Raw genomic sequence first — 27,939 nt, 5'->3', positions numbered from 1 at the left:
TCTGATTTTTGCTTCATTTCAGCAGGAATAAAATTATCTGAGTCATAGACCTATGCCATGTTTTGATTTGGAAATATCAGTTAGCCCCTTTCTGAAAAGACAGGAAAAGAGTATTTTTTAAAGTTTAATTTGGATAGGTACATTCAAAAGTAACCCTTGGGCTGGAGCTGAGAGTGCAGTGGAGCCTCTGAAAGGCTCTAGTTAAGGCCTAATGGATACAGTAAAAAAGATACAATCTAAAGCAGAAAAAGTTAACAATAGAGTGCAAGAATCTCAGATGGCACTAGAGTTTGTCTCCTCTGAACTAAGTGACACGAAATCAGTCTGCAGCAGCACTAGTTCCCATGTATTTATATAATTGTGGGAATAAAATCTAATGAAGCCCTTTAAAGCAAAATTTTAGCATTTGTTATTGGTTTTAGTTTCCTCCCATTGCCATTTTGGGTCAACACATTCAGACAGAAGAAGAGCAGAAGCAGTTCTGGTATGAATATTAGTATTGCATATTCCTATTTAATATGTGAAATGTGGGAGTGGGAATATTCCTCTTGTATATGTAGGTGTGAGTTATGCTTTTTTTAAATTCTTTTCTTTAAAACCAGTTTTGACTGTTACATGTGCTTGCATGTCAGCATTAGTTTGTGTAAATTAAACTTCAGGTGCATAAAGACAATGACAGCTGCAGAGAGATGCTCCCTTCTCTTTTTCTAATCTTAGCTTTGATCTTTAAAAAAAAAAATCCTGGAAGTTAAAATTCAAATATTTTCATTAGGGTGTCAGAAAGAAGAAACAAACAGAAGAACAAGAGAACTCCTGCCTCTTTCTTTCATCCCAAACCTTGCCTAAAAACCTGAAGGTGCTACTCACAGTATTGCCAAGTTATCCTACTACAAAGGGCTGCTCAGGATTTATAATATTAGTTCCCTAAAAACATAGGCTGTGTTTGATTTATTTATCTATTTATTTATTTAGTGCTGGCTTCACTCACTTACTGAGGATCTTTTCTATTTATACAGTACCTGTTAGATAAAGAAACTATATACTTATGTTAGATATGCCTCCCATTCTGTTACAACTAGATTACTTTTTTTAAGTACTGCTAGAGCAGAACGTCAGGAGCAGTCAGTGTCTCGTTCTTGTTCTTCAAATGAGTTGCTGTTAGAAACTGCATCTAATCTAAATATCCATCCTCAGCCCACCCTTCCAGAGCTGTCCATACCAGGGCACAGATTTCCAGTTCCTTCAGTTTTAAAAGGGAATGTGTCCTGTAAAATCCCTTGCGTGCGACTCACCACGCTATGACCTGATGTCAGTGTTTGTTTCCTGTTTCATAGTAGGGGCTGGCAGGTGGGAGAAAGTAAACCTGAGCAAAGGGAGAAGACCTGTATGTCTTGAAAAAGTAACTGTAACCTATTTTTATCTTTTTCCTGCTGTCAGAAGGATGTAAGCCTGTATGAATAGGGCCTGCACAGATTCCAACATAAGTTCATTGCATACAATGGGGATATTGGAACTTCTACCCCTTAGTCCAGAAGTTACTCTACTGAATTTCACAGAACTGAGTAAATTGGCTGAATTCAACAGCTCCTGAAAGGAAATGTGTAGAGCATCTTTTTATGCACGAGGGCAGAAAACCTTTTTATGGATTGCTGCCTTTGCCTTGCAGGTGGCTGCAGTATTGCACCCAGGGCATCTCCAGGAAATGTGGATCTTGCTGTTGATAGAGGTGGTGTTGTGGCTGCTCAGCAACAAACCACAGGAGAACAAGTCCTGGCATAAATAATAACAGCAGCTCTGATTCTGCAGGGGGTGAAGCTGATGAGTGGTGTTTTGTCCTTGGCATCAGATTTGGGCTTTCTCTTGTTGCACCAGACATAGACTCTTTCGACCAGAGACCCCCAGGGTGTGTTTTGCAGTATGGGCCTTCTGTGGCCCTGCTGCTGGCACGGAGGAGAGCAGTTTCCCAGTTTTCTTGGACACCCTGATCAGCTTTTCAGTGTGCTTTCTGACACAGCTCCAGTGTACTGCCTTGTGGTGGTGTCTGCTTCTATCCAGAGACTTCTCTCGGGAAGTAGCTGAGCTAATTTTAGAAGCAAAAACAGTCAAAAGAGGCCCATTTCAAATGCAGCCAGAGTACCTCCTGTCTAATCAGTTATGAAATCTGATTGATGCTAAAGCCTTTTCTTAGCAGAATGTTTATTAATCTTGAAGGGGGTGGGGAGAAAAACAACACAAGAGATCTTTTACGAGGCAGACATAAATGAACAGAAGCTCTTTAAATATGAGCTTGTGGGAACTGAGAGATTGATGCAATACATCACAGGGACAGAAAGGCCAGACGACAGCTTTCTGAGTACATGTTGGCATAAAATCAGATAGAGAGAAAAGAAACTATGGTACTTTTTGCCTGACATGACCTGAGGAAAATTACTGGCCGTTGTGTGGCTCTTGCATCGTTGTCTCAGGCATATCATGTTCTGTAGTGATTAAAATGCAACTTCTGGTGACAGCAGGAACCCAAATGCCCTCCTGAATTGTGTAAAAAGTGCGACAGTTGTTCCTTCAGCCCAGGTCATGTTTCAGTATGTGCTTCAGCAACTGCTTTTTATTCCATTTGATTCCTATATCATTTTTCTGAATGAAAACAGAGGAAACACAAAATCTTAGGGCAATATTCTGTTTATAAGAGGAAAGGTCACCTGTTGTCAGGGTCTGTGAATATTGCATGGATTTGCACTGTTCCAGGAAGGCAGGGAAGACAAAATTGAAATCAAGCATATTTTTAAATCTTTCATCTAAGCTCTCTTTTACTGCTCTCTTTCAAGTTGTGCTGCAGAATGAACAGCTTCAGGAGAATACGTTTTGCACCATGAGTAGAACTAGTGTTATTTCCATAGCAGGGCTACTGTTGAAGACTCTTTTCTTATACTGACTACAAGAGCCTGGGAGATGAAGAAAGTCCTGAAGAGAGGGCATCTGTCATCCATTTTCTGGTGTTTGCTCCTGAATAGACCTTTACCATGTTCCATTTCACACAGGTAGGGGTTTTTTGCACTGAGTATTTTGTCCTATTTGAGTCTCACATAGCTGTTACTAGACTTTAAAATGTTACTTAGATGCAGGCATGAGAAAGAGACTTTAACCTAAATAAAGTAGGCTTGAAACTGATGTATCTGAATCCAGCTTTAAACACTCACATTTTGGGCTGCGCAAGTTAAAAGGTGCCACATTATTTGGAACTGTACATACATTTCTCCTCTGACTGATACATGCAAAACAACTAATTCCCTCTTATTTTTTGCTGAGATGATGCTTCCCAGTCTTCCTTGTAATCAGCTTCAGAAAAAGAGCAGTTTTTCTCTGTGCGAAACGTCTGCCGTAAAGCTGGTGCCATTCTAGGACATCTTGTTACATCTGATTGTGCCTCAAATGTCATCTTATTTTTATCTCTTTAGTCTGGGCCAGAATGAACACTGATGAGCTATTTCTTGCGTGATTTAAGTTCTTGGAGCACAGCTGATAAGAGCTGCAACAGTCATGCCATGTACGACTTGTTACAGCTCTCTGCTGGAGTGGGTTTTACCACACTCTGGCTACAAACTATAGTGGGAGCAGATAAGCCTGTGCTGAAAGGTTTTGACAAATCCTACTGAGAGCGTTTTTTGAGAGCTGTAGGACCTTTTTGAAGATATATGTAGAGATCCAATGTGAGGCACGGAGTGAGAGCCCCAAGGCAAAGAAACTGCTCTACTGTTCATTTGCTTAAAATTACTTTGGTGCTTAAGTCACTTCTGAGCCAAAAACAACCAGATATTAGACCTCAGTGAACTCATGAATGTCAGAAGTATTTTGGGAAATTTTGGAATCCTCCATCATAACCACATATTTGGCCAAGATATGATGTGTGGCCCCAGTTCAAAGAAACTGTAAATACTGCCATTTATCCAAAGTATTATTCCCTCGCTATGTCTAAACTTCAAAGAAAAGCAATTTCTTAATAGTTTGTATGATGCTATAAATAATATTTTTCTTTATTGCATACTGAGAAGAGAAAAGCATTTCATGAGTCATACTTATTGTGGGGTCTGTGGACAAAGCTCTCAAAGCTTTATGAGTTTCCACAATGTGCAAAAGGCTTAAGATTCAACAGTCTTGCTTCTTCCAACAATAAATTAAAGGCAGATTGTTAAAATACTTTGACATGAGTAGCTGAACCTACTTCAAGACACACCTTGATGACTGAGCTGCTCTCAGATTCAAGCAGAGGAAAGGAACTATATGCAAAACCTCCTTACAGGTCAGATGAAGGAAAATCTTTGTCCAGAAGTTCCTTGGGTTTGATTGGTGTTATCAATCAATAGGGTGGAAGTAATATGTTTACTGAATGCTGTAATGCATAACTGCCAGGATTGTTTGGGGGTTTTTTAATTACTTACTTGAAATGAAACCTGCTTAAGAGAAGTGACACTTAGCCATGATTTACTGCAAGTAACACAAATCCTGTTCTGTTACAACTCTATTCCTGTTGAAGTCCATGGCAACAGAGAGGAAAAATTGATCCTCCTTATTATATTTTAAAACTTTGAGCCAAATTGCCAGATAAGCTGTGTCAATACCATTTTGATCAAATATGAGATCTCTAAATGTGGAAATTCCAATTAGACTGTATCTTCTGTAAAACAACAAAAGCAAAACCTGAAAAGACAGCGGTTTTCCAGGTGTGCAATTCCTTGCCCACAGTATTATCTTCTGCAACTAAGTCACCTTTGAGTGACCCAAGTGCTGCAGTTTTTTACTGTCCTGTGCAAGTATCAAAAGATGTGAAGTTCAGTGGGTGCATCTAGATGTTTAACCAGGTCTTCCTTAGCTAGAAGGGTAGTGGCAGTATCCTTCCTTTTGTCTGAACAACAGCTGAAATAATAAACCACACTCTGTGACTGGACATGGCTTTATCTTCAATACGTCTCTGATAGGAGAGAGAAGCAATCAGAGCCATGGTAAGGACAGGATCACCAAGAAGTGATTGAATTTGAATTCAATTCTTCTTCGAAGACATTTCCTGTGTCTTCAGATGTGTCATCCAGAAATATCCATTTTGCAATGGCTCTGAGGAAAGCGTGTGATACCCTGGACCACACTGAATGATCTTCTGACTGACCAAATCTATTCCATAACATTTGCAAAGAGTCCAGTAAATACATCTGGGAAGCATTTCCATTTGTGTGCAAAAGCAAATATAACTGACCCTTTAGTACAATTCTGCAGACAGTCACGTCTATGAACTTTGCATCTGCAGAGATTGCACTCAGATTGCCTCAGATGCTGTGCCCAAACTTAGAAGGCTGAAATGAAACTCTTAAGTTTAACTTTTTTTTCACCCTTTTGGGAATGAGATCCTCTTGAAAAGCTTTGGTTTGTTGATCTATCCCCAGCTTTGGAGAACTTTCTTGTCCCCACTATGCTTCCAGTTTCTGCTTTTCTAACATGTAATAGTTTCTCATTCCTTTCAGTTTGGAGACTAGAGAGAACAATGCTGTATTACTGTAGAATATTTTTTGTTTTTCATGAAATTTTTACAGGTGAAAATACTATAAAACTAGTAATTCTTCCTATTCAGTAAGGAAATGGAACATATAAGATTTCTAGATGAGACCACTGAGATGAGGGATTGTGCTGCCAATATTTGAGTAACTATTAAAACACAGTAAACACTGTGAGAATGGATTGATGCAAGTGATAGTAACTGCAGTATTTCAGATGCTCAGTACCTGCAAGTCAACAGCTTTTGTACCTTCTCCCTCTCTGCTTGCCTCTTTGCAGCATTTGCAGTTGTTTTTTTTAGGACTTCATGAAGACTTTTCCTGTTATGTTCTTTTTACTGTCTCTTAAGTATGATTTTGCTCTATGTACTTGATGAATGTTAAACGAACTGTAGGGAAATACTTGATTACTTGGGAAATCAGCTCTTAGGGTTGTTATTTTTTGTTTAACTGTACCGTGAAGTCCATGAAACAGCAAGATACTCAAGCACAGACCTCTTCAATGCACAGCTTTTTTACAAATAGTAAGTGACTGCTTCAGTGGTATCTCACCTAACACACAAATGTCAATATTTATAGGGGGGTTTCAGTGTGTCAGGGGGTACTTAATAGCATTTCCATGCAAGGGATCATGATTTTCCACCATCAAGAAATCTAAAGCCTTTTATTGACATGGGGTAAAGATACTGGCAGCAATTAAAACCAATGCTAGAACAGTAAACAAAGGTTGATTTTGTATATTTGTCACAGGCGTTCATCCAAACTAAGCTGTTTCAACTTGAACATGCAGGTTGGAATAGCTGAGCACAGACACAGAGGTGCTACTTAAGGACAAGATGAAGTAGTGAATAAGTTAGTTTTCAGTATCTGGCCTTCTCTAAGAGATCCACTTGTCTCTTTGGAAACCACTGTAAAAATTCAGATTAACCTCAGTAGAAGATGAAAATAAATATTAGCATGCTGTTAATAACCAGTGTGATCCCTGTGGACCAGCTTCCAATATATTTTCCCTAGCTAGTGTCCCAGTGTATCCAATGCAAGTTTAGCTTCAATAAGAATAATTAGTAGGGAAAGCTGGGTCTTATCACTGTACTGCTGGTCCATGAGTGTAGGACTCTATTCTCTTTTGCTCCTTAGGAGACTAAATCTCCACGACTTTGAAAACTGTGTTTTCAGTCTTGCTACCAAAATTCTTTCCGATAGTCTCAGTTGAACAGACATACCTTGCAGCTGTAAAGGTAACCAGCTTAAACCAATCAAATTCTACCTGGGAATTTTTTGGGAGTTTCTCTTTGTCCTAACCCTCTCCTTCTGAGAAGTTCTTTTAGGATCTCACTGTTCTACGAGTCAGGTAGTTTTCTCCTATCTCCAAATTCAACCTGTTCCCAGGCCACAGATAGTCTTTTGGTCTTAACTTGTAGAAATCTATGCAGGAAGTGCTCACTGTCTCTCAGTGTTTCTTTCTTTTGTTTCTTGTTTGGCTTTTTTTAGTAAACAAGGAAGCCTTTCCCTCAAGAGGCTGATTTTGGCCTCTTTATTCATGTTCAGCTAGTAACTTGTGTTCCTATACTTTGCACTAAATCCTTTGTGCAGAAAATCTGAAAAAAAGTTAACTGTCTTCTTCCTGTGCAGAACAATCTTTTGTGATCCATGAAGGGAAAATAAGAATTTTTTTAAATTTACCTGTTAAATTCACCTGAATATTATTCAAATATAAAATACATACAGTGATGGGACATCCTGGAATCTTGAATTTTCAAGTTTAAAACTGGTAGATGTTAAATGACCAATAATTTGTCAATATAATCTCCTAAATAAGTCTGAAGGATTAGTGATGATCTCTTTGCTAAACATATATTCTACATTGTAGGATATTTATCAATTAGCTTGTTTATTGGAGATTTTTTGGTCAGTGGTTCTTTTAAGACAGGGCTGCTGAGACTGTCAGCTCTGCTGACTTACAATAGCTTTAGCACTTTGGAATTTATGACTTCAGAAATGAATGCCGTGGGTTCTATTGACGATTAATAACTAAAACCTGTAATTATTTCTGGAGGACAAAACAGGGACTGTTTCCTTTTCACTGAAACTAACATAAGTGTCATGGGTTTGTACAAAATGCAGTTTTTCATTTGTCTTGGTCACACAACATACCAGCTGATGATAAAGAAAGTCGGGAAAAAAAACCTCCTCTATAGTTTTCAGATTTCATATTATTTACATGAAACTAGTGTGAAAGTTAATCCTGTAACACAACAGAAAGGGTTGTATTACAAAGTATTTTCTCAGACAGAACACTGTTTCTAACCTAACTGTATGATGAGGTCAAATAGACCTTTCAGTTGGTTGAGATATTTTTGTTTCTTGCTTGGAGGAGAGCAGAGGGAGGAGGAGATGCACAGGAGAACTAAGACAAGAATTTGTCAGTGTATTTAAGGAGATCAGTCATAGAAATCACGTGTGTATCAAGCACATCTGGTCCTGGTCTTCTAGATTTAAGATGAGGATAAAATATTGAATTACTAGAGTCAGAAAAGAGCAAAGGCAAAGGAAGCCAAATCCATTGTCAGCAAGTATGTTTCCAAATAAAGAGTAGTTTAATTATCTTTCCTTGTTAAGCCTGTTTTCTAGAAATTAAAAATAGCCAAGAGCACTCTTTAATCAACACTGCAAATTATGATCTGGCAGTGACCCTGTGTCAAGCATCCTGCAGGTCTGTGCTGTCTGGGTGGTCACAGTGGGGACAGATTTATGAGTTTTCCTGAATGCCTCCTGGACAGCTGGGAAGGAGGCCACTGTTCTTTTTTGGCATATAAATGAATGCCAGTTGTGGGTAGTGTTGCCTGAAAAGACCTCAGAGAAAAAGACTCTGGGCCAATTTAGTGTATAAGATAAGATAAAGAGAGCAGGTCCTTTAGTGAGGCCAGAGGAATACACACCCTGCATGCCTGCCCAGATAGTGGCTCTGTGATGTCATAATAAGGTCCATCCAATCCCAGATCTGCCCATCCCCTGTTCTGCCCCCCTCCACACCCCTTCAGGAATTGGGTCTGGGGCCGTTTGGGACCCCTTCTTCCTCATCATCTTCTTCAAAGCAGGTAAGTCCAGACAGCTACCTCCAATAAAAAATAAAAAGGTGGGATTTATCTCACCCACTTCAGATATATAGGTGTAGTTACTGAGCACAAACTGAGTGCAGAGAAATAAGTTTATCTGGAGTGTTGTTTGCTTGCTGTTTTAAACATCTTTCCATTTAAAGCTGAGTAAACAACTTTGAAATGTCCATTTCTCTTCACCAAACTTAAAAGAAAGTTTGGCAGCAAGTCTAAACATAGAATTTTTTTATTTAGAAGTATGAACTTGGGCAAAAGTTCCTCCCCCTCAAAAGAGGCTGTTTATAGAGCCTCCTTTCTGCTTGTTCTGTTCATTAGAGCTCAGGTAGGGATGCTAATTTTGCAGCACTTAATTAAGATACAAAAGAGGCCCTTATGTCATCTGGGGAGCTGCAGTGGTGCCAGGTAAATCAAATTCTCTCACCCCAAGGGCTTCCTGGGGATCCCACACTCAGGGGTGACAGAAGGCCAGAGTGCAAACCTTTACCTCCTCTCTCTCCTCATGTCTAATATATGGGGATTTACCACAATATATCAACCTTGCTTTATTAAAGTATTTCAAACCAATGTTTACCAAACTCTCAGATTTACACCATGATGGTCTAAAAGGTGCTGTCCACCAGTGCTTCTGGGATAAAACTGCCTAGTGATTCACAAGAATTTTAAAGAGATGCTGGTGGATCTAAAAGAATTCTGCCTACCCATTTAAATTACATATGTGATGATTTTTCAGTGCTCTTCCTGTTTATACTATCCTTAAACTTTTTTATAAAATTAAATGACCTGTTGTTCCTCCAGCTGTTTAAAAAGAAAGAAACAATTTCTTGCTGCAGGCATTAACTTATTTATGTAATTGGACCAAATCTTAATTGTATGTATATCTGTATCATTCTACTAATTTCAGTGAGAAAGAACTCACTAGAACTGGTAACTGAACAGAAATTCTGCTGCTTAAAAGAACAATAGAAATGTCATTATATGTGTTATAATGTCCTCTAAAACAGAATAAGAAATTTAATGAGAAAATGTCTGGAGGAAGGAAAATATTGCATTATCTCTGCATATTGTATTGTCATCTTCAAAAACAACTCTGAAGGAAGAATGAGTCATTTTGGAAAACAGAGAAGGTAATAAAATATCCATGAAAGGTCTGAAAACTGAATGGTTACAGTGTCTACTATAAATAGATTTTCATAAGCTAAATAAGAGATTTCAGTAAAATATCCAGGTGCTGACTTGGACAAGTCATTAAATGTGGGGTTGCCTGAGTTTCATATTCTCATGGAATAATTAAGAATTCTCAAGTCACAACAAGTATTACAGTGTGGTCCTTATTTTGGCTACCAGTTATCTTGTTTGTTACTTCTCCTTGTGCATTGCAGAGTAATAGTAAATGTCTGCAACTGTTGTACCTTGATGCTTGATTAAAGCAAATGAAAATGGAGGGGGAGAAATCTGTGCAGTCAGAAGGAAGCTTTTATAGTCAGGTAAAATATTCTCAAGAAGAGAAAAAGTAATCCCTATGAAATGACTCTCTTTCTAAAAAGAGGAACAGCTTATTTATTAGGCTCTGGGCTGGTTCTTCTCAAAGACGAGCTGGTCATGGAGCTCATCAGTCATTTCTACCAACATCACAGCACCAGGAGTTGTGGAAAGAAATGCTCAATCACAAGTGTTCTGATCTTTCCCTGTGACTCTGTGCCAGTAACCCTGATCTTAGGTTTTTCTTCAGCCCTGGTCTTTCTAGCTCTGACATGCAGTGAGAGGGACACTTGTAAGCACTGATGAGGAGAACAGTAGCGTCCCGCTCACATGAGTATTAGTTACTGCACGAAGAGCTTTATGGGACTGTAAAGTGTGATTCCTTTTCGCCCCCTCAACTTCACAAGTTCTCATATTTCTTGTCCTCTGTTCTTCCATACTATTTATAACCTATAGCTACGCAGATCACCCTCAGTGTAGCTCCCCTGCTAGTTTAGAAGAATGTTATTGTCGCCTTTCTGTCTAAAATTACTCTAGCGTGCTTTATTTTCTCAGTTTCCTCTTATTATTCTCCCTCAGATCATTGTTCTTGATGTTCTTTCTAAAATTATTGTATTGATTTCCTGTCTCTCTGTCCTTGTCTTTTTATTATTAAGATGATAAATGTTTAAAGATAGCCTGTCATTTATTACATGTATCACATCTCTCTTTTATCTTAGAAGAAAATTGCTACCCTGAATTTAAGAGCTGAATCACAAGTGTAATGGCTAGAAGAGCCATCAAACACCTCAGTGTTCTTTGTTTCATTACTTCATTTCCAGGTTGCTGGTAAAAAAGGACTATTTGTATTCCAGGAACAGTGATATGATGGTTTGCACTTAAATCTCTGAAACTAACTGCCACTGAGTGTCTGTCAAAACAACTTCTAAAAAGAAGCTGCTGTAACAAAGATATCAGTCTTACTTAATTTTACATTAAGTGCAAAGCCTAAAAGTTTCAGGTCCATAGCTTTGCTGCTTCTTTACCATTCAAGCTTCAGAGTCAAATGATCCCACGTCAACTGCAACTTGTAGGCTGCTACTGCTTTGGGTTTAAAGGCTTTAAACATATGAAACCGAAGTGGTGTTTTCCTATCTGGAACCCTAAGCCAGACTAGGTTCCTTTGGCCTGGTAAACTGTTACGTGTTTTGATTTAAAAGGGAATATTTTGCACTTTTACTCACTTAGAGCCAAGTCTTTGTAGGTGTGAGCTCACATACCTGCTGGGGGAGCCTCCTGTCTCAAGGGGCAGTGCCCTCACTGCAATGTATAAACCTGGTCTTTGATTCAAACTTAATATCTCATGTCTGCGCTTCTGCTGATGTGCTGCAGTCAGATTGCTCTGGAAAAAGGCAGCTAAGGCTTGTCCTGCAGAATTATATGGTCCTTGGGTGCAAAGGAGGGGAAAAGCACCTGAAAACCCACATGAATCTAGGGAGACAGGGAGAAATGGAGCTATGGAATAGAAAACTGGGCGAAGGGTATGGACCCACAAGAGCAGGGAAAGGTGGACACTGCTCCTTGTGTGCTTGCTCAGAAACATCAGGAGGTTGGTATTCCAAGTCTCCTGCTGGAGGCAGAGGCTGGAGCGCCCACACCCTGTGTCTGAAGGGCAGCGTGGGCAGTGCTGATCTTCAGTGCAGCTGTGCCACCGCTTGAGGATGTCATCTAAAGAGTCAAAACAAAAGATAATCCAGCCCACATGTTGGAACATGGCTGGATACCATCAGCTTGAGTGGAATTTCACTCCAGTGATGAGTGAAATGGAGTACTCCATCATGGAGTACTATATTTGGAAAGATAAACATAAATGTATGCTTATATCCTGAATGCAAGTTATTCAAGTTAGATAAGACAGGAGAAAGTAAATATAAGTAATGCTATAGACCAGGGTGCCAGCTGACCTTGTGTTTTCTCAGCTCACTTCTCAGTATTTGTTCTGCTGAAAGGAATACTTGAGTGTTTCTTTGTAATGTTTGTGAAAGGATTGATGTGTTCATCTTTGTGCTTTTCTGTCTCAGCACTGCAAACAAGATAATGAGTGATTAATGTACTCTGGTAACTCCATGGGCACGCTGAGCGACACGCCAGCTGCTCCCGCTGAAGCCCAGGGGTGAGTACAGCAAGAGGAAGATGCATAATGTGTACAGTGTGTAAAAGGATCTGTGGGGAGGTGAGGATGTTTACTCAGCCATAAAGAGAACAGGTTTGTGAGTGTGTGTGTGTGACTCCATAGAAAACCCAATATCCTGTTTATCAAAGGAAGTCTCTTGTTTTTTCATGGAACGAGTCGCCCTTGCATTTGCATCTTGGGACAAGAGAAATAAGGAGAAAAAGTAAAAATAGCTGCAGTATCAAACCTTCTTCCTGAACCAACCACCCCCATGGAGGGTGGTTGAAAGGCTCGGCTCAGGCAGAGAAGTGTAATTGTGTGGTCAGCTCCCAGGTAGGAGCCCTGCTTTATCTCTGAACAATAGAATAATTTCCATCTGCTCGGTTGGAGCAGAAACCCTCTCTGTTTCTGACAATACTTGGCATAGCGTTGACTCTAAAACTGTGATTTTCCATTGTTTTTTTGACCCCCAGATGACTTTTTTCAGGGACAAAAGCTTCCTACCTGCATGTTTTGTGTTCAGTGTCACTGGCTTTTCTGCTGCATTGTCATTAGGAGAAGGAAAGTGCAAGACAGTGGCTGTATGTAGACAACTTCACTCATTTCTAAGGTCTTGCTGAGTGGCACCAGAGGGTGATGGCCTGGCCACTGGAGATGTGAGCTGTAGAGTTAGTGATTTCCAGATCCATATTAGAGATGGAAACCTCTGCCCCTTTAAGGCTAGTGAAAGTCATCTCAGGCTCCCAAGACTCAAAGATCATTTTTTCCATCTTGTGCATAATGACAGACAATAAATATTGCATTAAGGCCCCATCAGGGCTGTAGCAACAGCAACGCAGAGGCTGTGATGCACATGCACAGCCTTGCAAATGGTTTTATTCATGATGCTCAAGATGGAATAAAGCCACGTTCCTTCTAGCTCAAGAGAGTAAGGAGAGGAAATTCAGATGCTGGCTGACTATCCCAGCGGCTCCCTTGTGTCACAAGCGATGGGAGGGTTTTTGGGGGGAAGGGCTGATGGGGAGAGCAGGCCCAGGCTCCAGCTGGGGGTCAGCAACAGTGGGAGGGAAGGAAGAGCTGAAGCTGCTTCATCAGGCTTCTCAAAGAAGAAAAAGCATGTGACTTTGCAGAAAGAGAATACCTAAGATATTTAAGTTAGATCAGCCACTGAGTACTTATAAAAAAAAATTAAGGGAAACCAAAAACCTCATGATTTTATTAGTTTTAGGCATGTGTTACTATCCCCTGTGGTGAGCCTGATAGCTTTCTTTGCCAAAGAATGGCTATAATAAAGTATCCTTAAAAACAAACCAAACATTTTTATATATGCTGCAAAGCTGTTCTAGCAAAATGCAACCCCTGACTGAACTTTGAAATGTCTGCTTCTAGAAATACAAGCCAATGCCTTTATATAGCAGCATACTGACAAGGATAATTTATGTATTCCACAGTATAGAAAATCCTGGAGGCAGTGTTATTTTTAGCTGTGTAACCTTTAAGTATATTCATCTATATACTAGTAAATTGGATTTTAACAGGTGAATGACTTAATATAGCAAGGCAGATGAATTACAGATGTGGACAATGTCTGCCCAAATCACTATTTTTTCCTGGCTCTAAATTATTCATCTGGGATGGCCAGAAGCCAGCTATGGGGATTATTGATAAAAGTGAGTTAAGAATAGATTAGAACATTTCTCTTGTGCAGTATAATGTTTCTTTGTTGACTGTGTTATTTTCCATCTTCCATTAAGCGCTACAAGCCAGACTTTTCAAACCCAATTTTAAGCTATTCATGTTCTATATAAATAATATTATTATAAATGCTTGAGTTCCTTGTTTGTAGGGCAAGGGGTGTTCTTTTAAAAGACATAATATTGCTGTAAACAAGAAGACAAACATTTCAGCATTTTGCTTAGGAATGGATTTTCTGGAGAAGTAGAACTCTTCTGAGAACTTGCCAGCTGTCAGAGCTGGGTGGCTGAAATGTGCAATACCTTTTAATTTTAGTTGGTGGTGCCAGTGCAGTTGGTATTCTCCTGTGAGTATTAAAGTTTTAGCCCAGCTGTGGTTTTGTATATTTTTTTCTTCTTCTCTGTCCCTTTTTTCACTATTGCTCTTTATTTTTAATAAAATTAGATTACTGAGAAGATTAAAGAAATCTTTGGCCTGCACCAAAAAATGAAGAGACAGAGTTACATAAGGGGAATTAATTCGAAATGTGATAGTGGAAAAAAGCATCATTGCTTTTAAAGCGTAAAATAAATGAGGTTTTATTCTACAATATGTGCAATAAAGTTCTAATAGCTATGAAAAATAAATGAGGACTGTACAGTGGTGTAATAAATGTGAAGTGATTCTGTCTCTATGAAGATCATAAGGGTCATTTTTTTGCTACACTAACATAGTGCTTCATTGCCTCTGAGATTAATTTGGGTTCCCACCTGTCATACAGAGGTTATAACTGAAATCAAGAAAAAAAACAGAAAGATTAAAAAAAAAATCATTTATGAGGAAAAAAAAAAGATACAGAAACAAGTCCTAAATCCTGATGTTTCTTTTGGATTGAGATTGGAGTATTTTAGTCCTTGGTCCTTGAATAGCTGTAAAGGAGTGGTAAAACCAGTCATAGAATAATTCTGGTGCTCTGTACCAGAAATATGGAGAAAGGACAGCAGGCAATTCCTATGTAAACACTAGAGGTTAAAGATTCAGCTCTAAACTCTGACCTTGCCTTTTTGTGTCATCAGCATATATTTCCTTGGTCTTTTTTCTTTCTCTTACATATTGTCAGAATTACTTTACTTATTTCCATGAATGCTTTTTTCAATCCCAAGATGAACATTTTCTTGTGTGTAGTACGTTTCCATATGACTTTTAACTGTAAGATAACTGTAAAAGAAACTACAATTCATCAGCCTTGCTGGTAATACAAGAGAAAGCATTGTCCCAAACATCTTTCCTGGCAGTCTTCCTGCTTCTGACCTTTCTCCAGCTCTGGGTTTCTGATCTATTGGATATGATGAGTAACTTGGTAACACGAGTAAGAGTTTGCCTTTAGATGAATGGAAGCTGAGGTACAGGTTGCATATACGACAATACTGTTTTTAAAATGTCCAGCTGCCATATTTTTATCACTCTTGGCTTTGAATTAATGTGTAACTGGGACAACTGGAAATACTGTAGTGATGTGAACTGTGGTGCTGGCTCTCAAATGAAATGTCATTGCCATTGCAGTCATTATTTAAATGGCCTTCTAGAAAAAGAGATTTAGGTAAGAAACAGCAAATTGGGAAATGGAATTTGAATGACAACATGATCTAACATGCACAGTGTTTACAGAGCTGGTGCAATAAATTACCTGAGTTAACATATACAATCACAGAAAGAGAAGAAAGTTGGAAGTAGAAGATAGCTCCAGTGCAGTTTAAAGCTGATACTGTCTCTCAGATGATTTTTTTCCCTATTTGGTAATGTGCTAACTTATGATACAGAATCGTATCATTGAACATTTGAGGTTTTTAAAATTACTGTTGTTATTCCACTAAGTCTCACTATTTCTTATATTCCCTTGCTGTTCTTCATGTTCCAGCCAGGGTATATCTCGGTGGCCAGGGTGACATTTATCAGGTGTTCAGTGTTTTTTACTATGGCAGTCTTGCCAATGCAATAACTTGTTTTGCTGCTCTTTCTCCTTCCCTGCTCTACCTCTTCCTTCCTCTGCCCTTTCTTCTGCTCACACTTGGCTGTGGAGTCCTGCCCCATCCTTGAACTAGTTGTGAGCCATAACTGAGCTAATTTATGTTTCTAACAAAATGAGCTAAAACAGAAGGGCCTGACAAGTGCCAGACCCAGCTGAACAAGCTGGCTGAGAGTAGGGGGAGGGCTGGAAAATAATGGTCTATGCAGAGGGGTTCTTCAGTTCTGTCACGAGAGACAAGCCTTACTGGCTTTGTGGCTGTTTGCTTGTGTTTGCTAACAGATTATAGAGGAATTTTTGAGGGATACATTCCGTGCAGGTAGCTCAGGGGGGAGCTGAGGTGTGAGTTCTGGGGGGCAGGAGCCTGAGGAAAGAGGCCATGAACTGCTGACCCTTTTCATGACAAAGGGCATGGGGACCTGGGGCACAGCCAGGTGAGGGACACTCAGAGACACGGCAGGAGCCAATGGCCCCAGACTCTACTGCACTTAGACTGTTTGTTCAGGGTCCTTCCTCAGAGGCACCACCTCGAGTTGTTAATTTCTTAATTAATTTTTGCATCAAAATTAAATTATTTTAAGGATTGAGACATCTGAAGAGACTCTGCTCTGGGAAACCTGGGGCCGAGCTGGTGAGGAAACTTGGTCTGACTGTGAGTGGGGGGGGATGTAGCTCCAGAGGGGCTTCGGTCCCAGCTCAGGTGGTCCAGATGTGACTGCCAAAGTGGCTCTTGGATGGTTGGATGGGGAAGCTTCCTAAACAATATAGAAACACTTGGCCAAAATGCATCAGTTTGATGAAAATGTGTTGTTTAAAGAGTACGTGTCAGAAGGAGCGCAGCCAGAACCAGGACAAGCCCTGAGGGGCACAGTGGGAAGCATTTCCCCCATTAACCTTGGCACTGTTGTTCCTTGCCACTGTTGTTTCCTTTCTGCCAGTATGAAAAGTTTTCTCTTCCTGGACTTTGCATTGTGTTTCCCTGAAAGGTTTCAGTCTCCCTCATGGAAATTATGCAAATGTCCGTGTGCGCACGTAAAAAAACTGACAATGGCACAAAAAGTACAGGACTAAAATAGGTTTTGCTTATAAAAAAAAAGAATCTATGTAGCAATGGGAGACCTAATTTCCCTTTTACATATTTAAATTATTAGGAGATAATTCTGTTCATGAGTCTGCCAAAGTCTCATTCAGAAAATGAACTATAAATTTTAAGAAGTGGATGCACAAATTTAGTGACAATGATGAAGTAAAAAACCCTGGGATCTAGAAGCAAATTAATTTGCTGCCCCAGATCTTTAACAGCCGAAGGAGTTCAGCTTGTGTTTCAAAACAAGCTGACCTTCTAGCAGGGGCCAGGCATGAAGCTTTTTGCCAAAGGTGAATGGTTTGGAAAACTGAGCGTGTGTGAAAAGGGAAACAGTGGAAACTATTCAGTTTGGAGCGCACTTGGGCTCTGGACAGCAGCTATGTAAAAATGTCAGCCTCTGACTAAGTAGGTCTGTTTTCTGTGTGTATAATCAGCCTCAGCTTGTTCCCTGTTTCATGTCCTGCATGCAGGTTGTACTATCACTGCAGTCGATATATGGGTGTTGGTGTTTTAGTTGCTTGGTGCTGCACAGCCAAATGCAGATGAAGCAGACACTAGCCCAGCCCTGGCCATAAGTGGAAGTCTTGCTTTGCAGACTCTTCTCTGCAGATCTCTTCTTGTTTCAGCCTTGCAGGTACTAGCAATGCCGTGGTCCCAGCAGAGTCCCTTTTGGAGATGTTTTCAGAAAGATGGGGCTCTGCAGGACAGAGCTGCCAAGCGTGCTAGAGGCCACCCTGCTCTGTGAAGTGTGGGTGTCCCTTTGCCAAAGAGCCTGATGGGCAAGCATCAGGTCTCTCTTCTGTGAATGTCACTCCAAAATTCCAGAAAGGAAGCACCGAGACCTTAGGTCTAGAAAAGCACGAGTAAGGCCACTGAAATCAATATAATTTCTCCTAGTGATTTGCTGGTTGCTTGAGGTCCTAAATTGTGACAGGAGCCATCCAAAACCATCTATTTTGATGTAAATATGTGTATTACACATTGCTATGTTTATACTTCAGTTTTCTGTCAGATTTTAAGCTCTTCTAATAACTCCTGAAGTGTAAGAGACAGGTATAAATGACCTGTAATTGAGTGTCGTTTGTCTGACAGGGGAAGTTAATAAGGTTAGTCTTTGAGGGAACTATAGCAAGAAACATAAATAGGAGCAGAACACTGTGTTCCTTCGTCAGTGTCTTGCAGTAATCCTGATACGTGAGCAACCTACCAACACGGCGTTATCAGATCAAAATGGCCAGCCAGTAATAAATCAGCCCTGGCATTAGCAAGGCTCTCGCTGTACAACAATGTGACCTCCACTCTGGAAGAGACTTTATATTTTGTCAGAGATGTTTGCATTTGGTAAAAAGCAAGTTGCCAGCAGTACTTGGTAGATGTGCAGCACGGGTCGGAAAAACAAAGGGTGACACGGGGAAGGTGTAAATTCAGAGCATGTATTGATGAGTTATCTTCCAGCTACCCAGAACAGCTGCAGGGGCCACTAAGTGTTTCCAAAACACAGCAGAATTGGGCAGACAGCAGATGCTCGGTGGCATGTGGGTTATAGCTCAGAGCTGGACATTATTGATTGCAAATGGCTCACTCACTGCTGGCATACAGGGGGAAAAGTAAACCTCTTGTTTAATACTTGAAAAACTGAATGTAGGTATATAATGAAACCTGCTTTCAAAGTTACTGGCATTTCCATCTACAGGAAAAAATGTCTTTTCATCTTAAAAACTATTTGAGAATAACAGTCAGTGCAAAAACCCCAGTATAATATATGAGACTATAATTTGCCCCCTTTGAAATGTGCTGGATGTGGAAGAGCAAAGTTCAGTATTCTTTTATTTATAGACATCTTGGTGGCACTGGGTGTTTTTTTTTTTAAACTATGTTCCTGCATGCTATCAGCATCCATCAATGCATTTCAGATAGATCCCAAACCAGAAGCTTTAGGGTTTTTCCATTCCCTCCCCTGCATTTTCCAAACCTTTGTAATCCCAGTCACAGACTGTACCAAAAGTCATGATGGGTGGATAAAGCATTAACAAGAGTATCAAGAGGTACTGTTTCTATTGAAAAAATAAGAGGTATTTGGTTCAAAGTTATTGGTTCGATTTAAACTGTTTTGAAGTCAATTGTGAGAATCTACTGACCCTACTGCAAGATGAATTATTCCAAGAGATCCAGCTCAAACATTCAGAACTACTTAGCTAGAAGTAGCAGGGTATCTTAAAACCAAAAAACCACACTAAAGGCACATATTTACTGTTTGTGTACTAAGCACAAAGAGAAGGGCATAGAGCACGCCAGGAGAGAGATAAGGTAACTTCTATTTTATGCCATCAAATCGCGTCTGACAACACGGTGTATCTATTTGTGAACAGTGTAAATGAGCCTGAACCACATGGGAAAGTGAATAAGAAGGGATCTGTGCTGTTGGATGTACAGCTGATGGCAGAGGATGTGCCCTGTACTTTCTGTACTGTACAAAGCAGGAAGGAAGGGCAGGTTGCATGATGGCAGTACCAAGCCATCAGGATTTCCTCCCTGAGAATTTCTGGTGAATGTCAGAGAGCATTGTGTATTACACTGATAGATGTTGCATCAGTGCATAAATTATGCATGTACATCTGTGTCAGAAGAACGTAATCACGGGTCCAAAACTGGGCATGCAAAAAGAAACGCTTGAACTATGGTTGCTTGTAAAACTTTGCTTAGTCTTCCCTGAGTAAATACATCAAGACGTGATCTTTAAATCTAGAATTTAAGTACTGCTTTGATTTCCAAAGACATTTGAAATGTGCACTGCTGTCCAAGTTTGGGCACAGCTGTGGCCAGCTCCTACCCCCATCTCTGTGCAGATCATTCACAGGTAGGTGACATATGAAATCCGCATGGAACTGGTATTTTTTGGTGCCCTTGTGCATTCTCTAGTTTCTGTACAGCTTTGCTGTTGCACAGAATGTCTATAAACATAACCCACGGTCACCTTTTGTACTTTCTCATTTTCTCCCCAAACAAGAATGGTCTGGTCTGGACTTTGCAGTAATCTCTGATGTACGAGCAGTCTATCTCCAGTGATGCAGGGAAGGAGTCACAACCTCAGCCAGCGATCCGAGCTTGCTGGCAGGAGGAGGTGTGGGGCTCTGCCCTATATTTGAAGGCAGAAGTGCAAAACTTCACACAGACCAAAGGGACTCAAGTATTCACTTGACAGATGCAGAAATCTGCAGTTGCAGAACAGTTTCAGAGCCAGAGCACCCAAAACAAAACCTGCGTTTCCCTAGAGTAGGATCTGGCTGGTGATGGAAATGTCTTTCTGCCTTCCTGTGCTTGCAGCACTTCTCTCTGTGTGTCTTGCAGCCATAAGCTCTTTCAGCTGCTGTCAAACTTTTTTCTCACCTTGAGGTTTAGCTGTAAGGCAGTTCCTCCGAAGAGCCCAGCAACAGCAGCAAAGAGCAAAAGCATTGAAGACCATCACTTCATAGCGCTTCGCTGAACTCTCTCAGAGATTTGTATGAGACACTGGCATTTTCGCTGAAAGAATAATCAAAACTCCTCGAAGTGTTTAAGGAAAATATGGCAAGAATTTAAGTCTTGTGTTAGAAAAGTTGTTTGTATCATTCCTGAGAGAATTTATTTATAAATAATGTTGTAGTACATTAACTTCTTGTGCACCCAGTCCTACCCGATCCTCTTTCTGGCTCTTGAAATGTTTAGATGGAAAATACAAATATATCTAATTATGCTTACTTATTGTCTGCCTCTTGCATTTACAAAGATGCAACCAGGTTTAGAGCTAAACTACAGCACTTGTTTAAAAATGTGCTGTTTCAGAGACTCTTACGTAGAATGTTTGAGTTCTGGGTTCTGCTTGAACTTTGTTTTTTCGTTCTCTTAAATTTTTCATTGATGTCATCAACATGGAGGAAAGATGTGTGAACAACCTAAACCCAACATGTTTAGGTCAGTGACATCTGTATGCTCAGATCCTAGATCCACGTAGATGCAGGTGTGAGAACTGGACAGTAAAGGAACTGGACTTCAGGAAAGGACTGCATCCCACATCCTGGGATTGACTCAGCATTTTTAATATCTCCCTGTCCAACTCCACCAGTTGTCTCTGGCAGCCAGAATAGTGTACTGCTAAATGTGATCAACGCTATTTGTATCCAGCTTGTGGTAACAAAAAAACCCCAAACCAACACCCAAAAACCCCTGAAAATCATCAGGTCCTGGTAACATTTAGAATTATACCCATAACAAAGCCCTCACTGGTGGGACCTTGTGCTGATTGCACTGAATCAAGTACAAAGTGTTGCACCAAGGGATGTACAGGCACTGCCACACTCCCTAGAGAGGTGACAAACGTAGCAGCCTGTTTCTTTCTGTGCTAATTGTGCAATCACTTTGTCATCATCGAGGCAACTCTTGCCTGCTCTTGCAGCAATCTGTGCTAGTCCTCTTGCTTTTTGTGTGTGCCCTTGCTGCGACCCCAGGCTGCCCTGGGATCTGCTGTCCCTGCTGCTGATGGCAGGAGCTGGGTCGTGGGTGTCCCCAGGGACAGTGGCAGAGACAGGGGCTCTTTCACCTCTCGTACTTACACGCTCAGAGGTGTTAAACGAACAGTGATGCAGTGCCTGTTTCTGGATCTGTACACAGCCCCACGCTCATACATCACCTCTGCTGTCTGTCTGTAGGTTTTTCCATGATGTGCCTTTATCTTGGCAGTTTCATTTGATTCTCAGCGTCTGAAACACAAGGTTCATACATCAAAAGGGGATCCCACCCCCATCTGAGGGGTTATGTCCATAAATGGTATTTAGATTTATAAACCGAGTAAAGCAGTTGCTATTTTAAGGAGATGCTGCTGAAAGTCTGGCTCTGACCCTCTGCAACTAGGTCTAAATAATAATTTTTAAATGTTCCACAGTGGTGAATCTGTCACCTGCCAGCAGATCCTCTGCTCTGCAGCAACAGGGGCTCCAGGCAAAGGCAATGGCGTTGCACCATTTTATGTTAGTCCGAAACACTCAGTAAGAATTTAAAAGTCAAAGCCTCTTAAATAATAAGAAAATAGGAATACGGGTTGGAGAGGAAAGTGAGGGTTATTAGCCTTGTATGTAGTAGCCTTCTGTGCTTTTGGAAGTCACATTTCAGTCTTTGTTCTGCAACCACAAATGCTATAAACATGTTTTTAAAAGAGAATTGAATTAATCGTATTAAACAACAGCTCCCATAACTGAGGGCTCTCATAAAGCAGAAAAGATTCCTTAAGTTGGAAATGCTGTCCAAGTGCAACGTGCTTTCAATTTACCTCTGGTTCTAAGTCTTAAACTTTCACTTTCCATTTTCCTTGCCCAAACCTTGTCAAATAATCTCACTACAGTGTATTGCTAAATCCCCAATTAATTAACATGCTATGATTGTTTTCTGCCGCTGCCTGACGGCCCTACTTTTACTGCTCTGCTCAGGAAGCTGTGTCATGAGGGTGTGTAAGTGCCACCGCGCTGACACCCGCAGCTGTGCACGATGACATCTCCAAATGAATCAAAAGGGAAAGGCAAATTTCAATGTGCACATCCTGGGCTGCAGCAGTGACTGATGCGGAAAATATTAAGAAGTGGCATAATGAGTAGTGTATGTGGGAGTGCTGGGTGTACGTGGGGCTTCACTAAAAAAAGCCTTGTGCCGTCTGACACTTGTTTGAGTAAGTCTTAAGTCGACAGAGCGAGAACAAAGACTGCACCTAAGTTTTCTGGGCTGGCCTAAGTGAACAGCAAATCAAACAAGCAGGGAGCATCAGGTTTCTATTTTTAAACTGAAAGTTCCTTTTGGTTTTCTGCAGAACGGTGTGTGAGCAGTGAAAGGTGCACCTTTCTGTAATGTGTGTGATGATGGGGAGTCAGTATGAGTCTGCTTCTGTTGGCTGGAAGTGTGTGAATGTGCACCACCATGTAAATATCACCTTCGTGCCCACTGGGACAGGCAGGGGAAGCGTAATCAGCTGCAGGGTTGTTAATAATCCTGGTGTGACTCGCAGCACAAGAGGTTATCAGGGCCCACTCTGTGGGTCAGGCTCCGGGTGCAGTGCAAACAGCTCCTCTGGGAACTATGCACGTAGGTTTAGCACTGTGTGCTATCAAGTATTCTACAGTTCTGAGTCACTTCTTAACCTTTCTCTCAACCACTTCAGTAGTTGGAAGTGATGAACAGTTTTGCCACCAAGCCCTGCCTCGCCACACGCTCTCACCCCAAACCAACAGCTGATACTTGTGACAGCGAGGTGGAAGGAGGTGTAGGGAGCTGGCTGCTTTCTGTGCCAGAAATGCCACAGCTGGCATCCCGCTGGGGGTGAGGACATGTGGGCGAGAGGGTAGGATTGCAACATCCTAAATATAGATGGGAAGTCCCCAGTTACGCTGCTGTGGGACTACATTCCAGTCTCTGACAATAGCACATGATTTTCAGACCGCATTTTTGCAGCATAATGTTGGGTTTGCCTTTTTCTTAAGTGCCTTGTGCTGTGCTATTCAAGCTCTGGGTGTGCGAGCAACTTTGGCATAATATAGAAATATATCCCTGACATAAAGCTGGGCAAGTATTTTCATGTTGGAGTGTACGTGCTTGTCCGTGATATATAAGCTTGTCCTGGGCTCCTGCAGTGATAATGCAGAAAGAGAACTTCCAATCACACAGATTTCTTACTGTTTGTGAATGGCTGCTGGTTTTGCTCCTTCCTCTTCTGCAGAATTCAGCAACTGGCAGCACTGACTGTGTGTGCTCACAAGAACATACGGGAGGGACAGGGAAAATGTGAAGCTCGTAAGTCCTAATTACAACCTCAGCAAAGTCTAAAGAAGCTTTCCAGCTTTGCTTTAACCCATTTGCTTTCCTAGATCTGCACGTTGACTGAACCCCTTAACTCCTAAGGGTGCTCTGCACAGTGGCACAAATCCCTGCTCATTGCCTAACTCATCGTGGCAAAGACAAGATGATCCCTCTCTGCTTGTGCTCTGGCTGCAAACCACTGCTTGGAGATTTCTCACAAGTGGGCCATCGGCTCTAATAAACACTCAGCCTAATTTTATTTTTTTGCTTTTCATTTTTTTTTTTATTTTTATTTTTAATCTAGCTAGTCACATCTTAAAAGCTGTTGATACTTCCAGCCTCTGGGTGATCCAGAGTGTAATTACAGAGTGTGCAAGGACGTGTTCCCGCTTGTTTGTTTTAGATCTGCCTCCCAGCAGATGCAGTTGGGTGCCAGACACTTCCCGCATTGTGTGAAGCAAGGAGGGTTTGTTTTGTTTTGTTTTTTTTTTAAAACTTCTCTGCACTACTTGCAAAATTATAAACAGGACCCTCTGCATAAAATATTAAACCCCTTCAGAACTGACTGTTGGGGAACAAGGTGTGAAGTCCTTCCCGAGAACAGACCCTCTGCCAGCTCCCAGACCAGCGGAGAGATGAACATGGATCTGATTTCACAATCCAGGGCTTTCTGTTTATCATCTTGTTCCCATGGGCTTTTCTGTGGGAAACAAATTTCTGAAAGGGAAAGTTGTCCAATGTGATATTGGGATTTCTCTTAAGCACTGGCTACTGAAGGCAGCGGGAGCCCAGGGAAGCCAAAATTGCTTTTGAAAGCTGTTCCAGTGTTGCCTGGGGATTTTGTATGTCTTTATTTTCCATCTCCTCCCAGTAACGTATGGCAATAAAATAAGATCTAGTGTTAGGAAATTGCTCTGGAGTTAACTCAGTTTTTTTAAAAATTTAAAGCGATTCCTGAATGTCTGTGTTCCTGGTACTTTATTCCAAATGTAACTTCATTTCAGCTTAATGTAATTCCTTGAATGGGCTGAACTAAGAAATCAAAAAACAGCTGTGTACCAGCATCTGAATATTTCTATCCTGGACCGAGTACTGTGGATTATTTTATTCCACATTAACTATTCCAGCAAATTCTCCTATGAAAAAAAAAATGTTTAATGGAACTGTGGAAAGAATTAAAACCTTTTTTTTCCCTAGTAAATCAAAGCATCACTGTAACCTCATTGAATTGCTTCATATTTTCCCAGACCGAGGAACTAAAAGGGTATTTTGGATAGAAAATTCTGTTATGCTGACATTTATAAATGCCAGTCTATTTACCAACCATCTTTTTTGCAAATCCTCTACTATGTTTAAAAGGCCTCATTTTAATTTGAGAAGCAAGAAAGATATAGCAATAACTTCCCTTTTTGTGACAAAATTGTGCTGGCATTTTGTGCAGCTGAGCCGAGTCTAAGGTGTATTTCCTTGGTTCTTTTTATGTCCTCAAAATGAAGTTTCTCATCTCCATTTCCCACATGTCCATACAGGGGACCAGGTACCAGGGAAGATGAAAGACCTTCTTGTCACTCGCCTATTCCCACGACTGTAATTGTTGAAGATATTAACCATTTTTCCGACGTGGCAACTCGACACAAAGCTTTCAGGGAACCAAACCAGAAATCTGCAGAGCTGGAAAGTTGATATTGGCTGAGAACAGCAGGTATAGCAGTGAGAAAAGCTTCTTGATAACCTGGGGCTGCTCAAGGACAGAAGGAAAGGTGCCTCCACTGCCAGGACTGCCCCATCAGCCACACCACACCGGCCGTGAAAACATGGCAGGCTCTTCTCCAAGGGTGAAAGTTTTAAGTCACAACTTTCACTGCAGTTTGCATTTATGCCTAATTAACTCAAAATTAATGGTCCAGAACCTAGTCCAACAGTTATGCTCAATAGTGCAGAAAAAAAATCTCCCTTTTATGTTCGGGATAATACTTTTTTCCTAGAACAGTGTTGGTTAGTCTTGAAGACCAAAGAATTGTAAGCATAACTTCAATGTATACATTTATTTTGCTTTTGTTTCTTGTGCAATTGTTGAGCCTTTCCTAAGTATTGCTTTTCTTCAATTTCCATGTCTTTACAAGTTTCATTTAGAAAAATAAATAAACATTTAAAAAAATAAATAAACAACGTATTCAGCTGCATTCTTACAAAATCCCCATCCAGATACTCAGGTGGAGTAATGGGAAAGATTAAGTTAATGCTTCTGTGGCTGATTACTTGATTTGAATTTCAGGCTTTTCTGAAAGGCTAAACTTGAGGAGAATATCTATTTATTCAAAACGGTTGCTATTTCATATATGTCTTATTTTAATACTAATGAGTATTTGTATTTTAAACACAGTCTTTACAGATGGTAACTCCTATCAAAGCTGTAACTGATGGGTAGAAATATATGATCAGTCCTTGATGTAATTGGAATGATTTCCCTTGGCACCAGATCTAGCTATTAATCAATAATTTGGATATATTACCTAATACCAGTCAGAAAGGAAAACGCTTTAAGCCACCTACAGAGTGCTCAGGTATCTTGTAATGTAAATCACTGTGCTTTATTTTGGGTCTAAATCAAGAGCTGTACCAGTTAGCCTTTTGTATCAGAGACTTTTTACAAGGGCATGTAGTGACAGGACGAGGGGGAATGGTTTTAAACTGAAAGAGAGTAGGTTTAGATGAGATATTAGGAAGAAAGTGCTTACTGTGAGAGTGGTCAGGCACCGACACAGGTTTCCCAGAGAAGCTGTGGATGCCTCATCCCTGGAGGTGGTCAAGGCCAGGCTGGATGGAGTTCTGAGCAGCCTGGTCTAGTGAAGGTTGTCTCTGCCCATGGCAGGGGGTTGGAAGGAGATGATCTTTAAAGTCCCTTCCAAGCCATTCTGTGATAAATGAGGGAAATTTTTGAAGCTGAGACTTTCCAGCAGAGCTGTAGGTCTTGGAGGGCTTGATCCTTACCCTGAAAGAAAGCAAGGTGTCATTACTGCAGGTGTGATGTGACTGAAGTGATGTTGGCTGAGCTTCCAACACCAGCTTGGTTTCAGACAAACACGGCTTCTTATGAAAAGTTAATTGGAAATGTAAATGCTGCCTGTGGGAGCAATCTATTTTAGAAAACACACCAGATGCTCCCCCTGGGAGGAAATGGCTGCTGCAGAGGTTAATGGAAGGAAAGTTGTGCTGGCAGCATGCAGCTCAAGATGTGCCCACCAGTAACTGGTGTCATTTGGTGATACAGAAAAGCAACATTTCAAAGACATTTCAAACCAAAAATCTGGCTCCATGGTCATCTCACAGTTATTTTCTGTCCATTAGATCCAGCTCTTAGTGACAAAGGACAAATCGGGTTCTTAGTTTGTGGAAGGATGATGGAGAAAAAAAGACATCCAATACTGCTGACTTCATTTACTCCTGCCAAGGAGAAAATGTGGGTGAAAAGGATTCCCCGAATTTTGTAATGCTGCAGCTATGGCAGTAAATAGAAACGGTCGTTGGGAAAGATTGCAAGAATAGAAGTAATTATCATCAGTCATCAGACTCTGGGAAAGGGAAATAACCTACTACGTCAGCTTATCCAAGTCTTTTGGCGAATCTGAAACTGCAGCAGGAGGCAATCCCAGTGCTCCCTTGCTTCATCCCTATTTGCAAGAAATACATCCCCGTCTCTCTGGGAGAGATTAAACTAGGGACTGTGGCTTAGTTAGGAACACACATGTACTCTAAATAAAATTTCATTGAATCTTGGGCAAATTTTAGGTGAAAGTTAAAGCTGTTCAAGCAAGAACAGTTAAAGTCCTTGCTTTAATCGGAACTGTCTGGCCCCGGTCAAAATGTAAGTCCGGTAACTGCAGTCAGTAACAACACCAGCTGCAGCTGCTGCTGCTGAGTTGTGCCTGCTGCCAGTAAAACCTTTTCTCTGTTACTGGTAGTGCCTGAGAGGGGCAGAATATTTATAAAATACACAGCAAGAAAGGTGCTGCAACAAACAAAACTAACCCTCATCTCAAATACACTGG

General features: G+C 40.8%; 1 long non-coding RNA gene across 2 annotated transcripts; it reads left to right on the top strand.

Moving 5' to 3' along the window:
• LOC135418799 (uncharacterized) lies at window positions 1-26,079 on the top strand. 2 transcript variants are annotated; one of them, XR_010432670.1, is made up of 3 exons: window positions 1-3,038; window positions 12,196-12,287; window positions 25,420-26,079. It is a non-coding gene; the product is annotated as an uncharacterized LOC135418799 (long non-coding RNA). The 2 variants fall into 2 exon arrangements; XR_010432668.1 differs by lacking the exon at window positions 25,420-26,079 and adding an exon at window positions 14,427-16,478.
• Window positions 26,080-27,939: the final 1,860 nt, after the last annotated feature.

This window comes from Pseudopipra pipra, chromosome 9, assembly GCF_036250125.1.
Source record: "Pseudopipra pipra isolate bDixPip1 chromosome 9, bDixPip1.hap1, whole genome shotgun sequence".
Classification (NCBI taxonomy): domain Eukaryota; kingdom Metazoa; phylum Chordata; class Aves; order Passeriformes; family Pipridae; genus Pseudopipra; species Pseudopipra pipra.
This window is presented reverse-complemented; position numbering and strand designations above follow the sequence as displayed.